A 4,404-nucleotide genomic window follows, 5' to 3' on the forward strand; every position below is an offset into this window, starting at 1 on the left:
TCTGGTTGTTCTTTGATGTTTCTTTGAGGTAAACGTGGGTTTGGATCTTCTCTTTCTGCCATTTCACGGCAGTGCACTGTTCTCCCTGTTCTTGCCTTCCTGCAACCCGGCCTCCACACAGGGCCATTATGATACCTCACACATGCTGTTCCATCTGTTCCTCTTTTTCCTTTGCCAGGCTAATTCCAACTCATTTTGTTTCCAGCCTACACTCTTTCCTCTTCATTTTATCCATTCAAGAATAGAATAGATGCTCCTGCTAAGAACATGTATATTTCCCTCTGCTCCCCTTCCAACTCTAAGACTTTATGATTCTCAAAGTCTACTTAGGGAAGCAAGTATTTACAGAGCCATGGGATGTTCCAGTTGGAAGAACCACTAGAGACTCAATCACTTCATTTCAAAAATGACAAAATGTGATGAGCATGTGGGAGTGACTAACCCCAGGGCCTGCTGTCAGGTGGTGGTAGAGCAAAGCAGTCAAATCTCATCTAGTTTCAGTCCAGAACTGTTTACCAGGACTCTTCTTGACCTGCTATAAGGATGTTTCAATCTAAGGAGGCCTCACCTGCCTCTCTTATTGCCTCTTATACTTGCCACAGATGGGGAATTCTAGGTTTGCGCATGGGCTTTGCTCCTGTCTTGGCAAAGATTTCTCTGTGATGGTTCTTTCCTTGCACGCATTGCCGCATACCACATAATGAACTTGTTAGATGTATTTTATGTGTTATAAATAAACTCCTCAGGGAAGTTCTTGGATCCTGGGGCTCTCCCATTGGAACTTCTGTTTGCTCGTCTTGATGTTCAAGACAGGAAGAGAAATACAGGCACCGAATTAGAGTTCCAGAAGCTGAAATTATTAGTGTAGGGTTGGGAAAAAGTGCTGCCTTTATTGCTTTCCTCATGCCCCTCTGGACAGAGGACCAGCTCAATGGGAAGTCTCCTTCTGGGGATCAGAACCCCTGAGAACTGAGAAGACTGCCAACTAAGGAACATGTCCAATGTAGGAAGCACATAGACTGTCAGAGCTACAAGAAAAATTAGAGATGCTTTGAGCTAGGGCCCTTATTTTGCAGATGAGAAACTGAAGCCCAGAGAAACTAGGAAACTTGACCAGCATTGTATGTCATGGGGTAAGAGAAGATCATGAAATTTGGGGTCAGAAAACACTTGGGTGCTGGTTCTGCTACTTATCAGCTCTGTAACCTCATTTTTCTCCTCATCAAAATGGAGAATAGTACTATCTGCCTTGGAGGGCTAGTGCCCGGAATGAATAATACCCTGTCTGTGATAATGCCTTCTACAGAGCACATGCTCATTGAATGCTCATGCTCTTCTTCCGTCCTCTTTCTCTTTTAATTTGCAGTTTTCTCTTTGAGTCCTGAAAGGCTCTTTCTTCTCTGTGATTTCAGTGAAGCTTGGTTGGTAAATACTTAAAAAAAAAAAAGAACAGTAAGCGTGAACTCTGCAGCTTAGAATTGATTTAATATATATATATAGTTATTTATTTTCTTCCTCTCATATTTATTTCAGAGCAATGATTTCATTTTTCCAGAAGCATGATGGCCACTCTTCATTCTTCAAAGATAGCTATTTTAAAAAATATCCTTAAACAGAAAACACTAGTGATTTTCTGGGCTCCATTCCCATTGGCTGGAATATCCCAGAGGAATTCGGTTCCTTCCCAAGTCCCATTCTGGTTCTCTGTAGGACTGCTAGCTAAGGAATTTCCTTTGGAGTCATTTTTGGCATTGCCTGAGTATTGCCACATGCACCAGGGAAATGAAATTCGCCTGTTGGATGACTATGTTGTTACAGGGACTTGTGGAGGTGGTTGCATTAGGGGTTGTGGTATAGAAGAGCTCATTGGGCTGGGAGTCAGGCAACCTGGGTTTCAGCCCTGGTTTAACCATTATCTAAGCTGCTGGCCTTGGGTGACATAGTATTTCTTTTCTTTTATTTTTTTTTAACCTTTTATTTATTTATTTGTTTTTTGAGAATTGGTCTTGTTATGTTGCCCAGGCTGGAGTGCAGTGGCTATTCACAGGTGCCATCCCACTACTGATCAGCACAGTTTTGATGTGCTCTGTTTCTGACTTGGGCTGGTTAACCCCTCCTTAGGCAACCTGATGGTCCCCCGCTCCCAGGAGGTCACCATATTGATGCCAAACTTAGTGCAGACACCCAGTCAACATAGTGCACTACAGCCCAGAACTCCTGGGCTCAAGTGATCCTCCCACCTCAGCCTCCCAAGTAGCTGGGACTACAGGCACGCACCACCATGCTGGTGGGTGACGCAGTCTTTCCTCTCCCCTAGATAGTTTTCTCTTCTGTTAAGCAAACAGATGTGCCCTGAAGGGTCTCTGCCAGCTTTGACCTTAATCACAAACTGCTACTTAGCCCTACTTGGGGGGAAGAGGGGAATTTGGAGTGGTATCTTAACCCTGACTCTTCCAACAGGTGATCTGGTTGTTACCCCAGGATTTCAGTCTGCCTAGGCTGGTTTGGTGTGTGACCCTCTTATCTGAAACCTTCATAACATCTTTCTTTCCTTTCCTATCTGGAAACAAACATCTCTTTTCTATCTGACTTTTCTCTAAAGGAATTCAAGTTTTTAAAGGCAGTTAGTTACCTTGAGAGGTTTTATCTTATACAAGAACTTGGGCAGTAGTGATGAAGCTTTTTTTATCCTCTCACTTCTTTTAAAATAAGCCCAATAATTCTACATCACCATCTTAATAGGGTTATATGATATTTACAGAATGTAATAAAGTATTCCCGAGTTTCAAGATCCATTCATTTAATAGATGTTTCTTGAGTGCATATTATATGCCAGATATTGTTCTAGACCCCTGGGGATATGGCAGAGAGAAAGGCTGCTAAATTGCTGTCTGGATAGAACAGCTAGATAACACACAATGTAAGTTGAAATGTGTGGTGTATTAGATAGAGTTACATACTGAGAAGAAGAACAAAGTAGGCGAGGGAGATAGGAAGGGGAGGGAATGAAGTTACAATCTAAACTGGGTAGTGAGGGAGGGTCTTACTAAGAAGATGACACTGTGGGGCCCGGCACGGTGGCTCAAGCCTGTAATCCCAGCACTTTGGGAGGCCGAGGCGGGTGGATCACGAGGTCAAGAGATCGAGACCATCCTGGTCAACATGGTGAAACCCCGTCTCTACTAAAAGTACAATAAATTAGCTGGGCACGGTGGCGTGTGCCTGTAATCCCAGCTACTCAGGAGGCTGAGGCAGGAGAATTGCCTGAACCCAGGAGGCGGAGGTCGCAGTGAGCCGAGATTGCGCAATTGTACTCCAGCCTGGGTAACAAGAGCGAAACTCCGTCTAAAAAAAAAAGAAGATGACACTGGGAACAACAACAAGAAGAAGAAGATAGAGGAACCGAGTAAAGAGGAATGGGATGTGCACAGGCTCTGAGGCAGGAGCATCCTGAAATGTTCACACTCGAGGAGGCTAATGGGTGCAGTAGGACCAAAGTGATAACAGGGATCATTGTCAGAACTTTGGTTTTTAATCTTAATTAGACAGGAAGCCCCTGGAGAAGTTGAGTGGCAGGGTGACGTTACCCCATTTACTATCACCAAGTTGATAATAGACCACAGAGACACGAGAATGAAAGAGAAAATATCAGCCAGGAGGCTCCAGCAGTTCTCCATGCAGGAGGTGGTGTTGGCCTGTTCCAGTGGTAGCAGCTGTGGTTGGGTCTGGATATACTTTAAAGGTGGAGCCGAGAGGATTTGCTGGTGACTCGGATGTACCTTTGGAGAGAAGTCAAAGATGCCCCAGGATTTTGGGCCTGGGCAACTGGAAGAATGGAGTGTCTGCTTTCTGAGAGGAAGAAGGCTGTGAGGAACACATTTTGGGGCAATCTCAGAAGCTCAGTTTTGGACGCAGACCTTCTGTTAGACATTAAACATAAGAAATGCTAGGAAACGCCTGGAGTTTAGAGGAGGTGTCCAAGCTAGAGATGAACTTGGAGGTGGTATTAAATGGCATCAGTCTAGATGAGATTATTTAGGGAGAGAGGAAAAGAAAAGGGGCCAAAGGGCTGGGTCCAGGGAATCCCCATGTAGAGAGGTTGGAAAGTCAAGGAGAAACCAACAGGGAGACAGTGGAGACTGAGCCACAGAGAGCAAGATTCCCTGGGGCCTTGAGAGCCTTGGGAGTGGAGTGAGGACTGGAATCTAGGCCTTCACAGCGAGGTTCGGAGCTCTGTCCACTGGCCCAAGGCTTCTCTCTCATGGCACCAACCACTTCTTGTACTGGAATCCTGCTGATGTCCCTTGCATAGGACACATTGTTTCATCAAATCTGAGCAGGAGTTGGATTTGTTTCTCTCTATTTTTTTTTTTCAGTGCCCTTGAAGTACTTCATAATTTTAAA

Source organism: Callithrix jacchus, chromosome 15 (assembly GCF_049354715.1).
Source record: "Callithrix jacchus isolate 240 chromosome 15, calJac240_pri, whole genome shotgun sequence".
Classification (NCBI taxonomy): domain Eukaryota; kingdom Metazoa; phylum Chordata; class Mammalia; order Primates; family Cebidae; genus Callithrix; species Callithrix jacchus.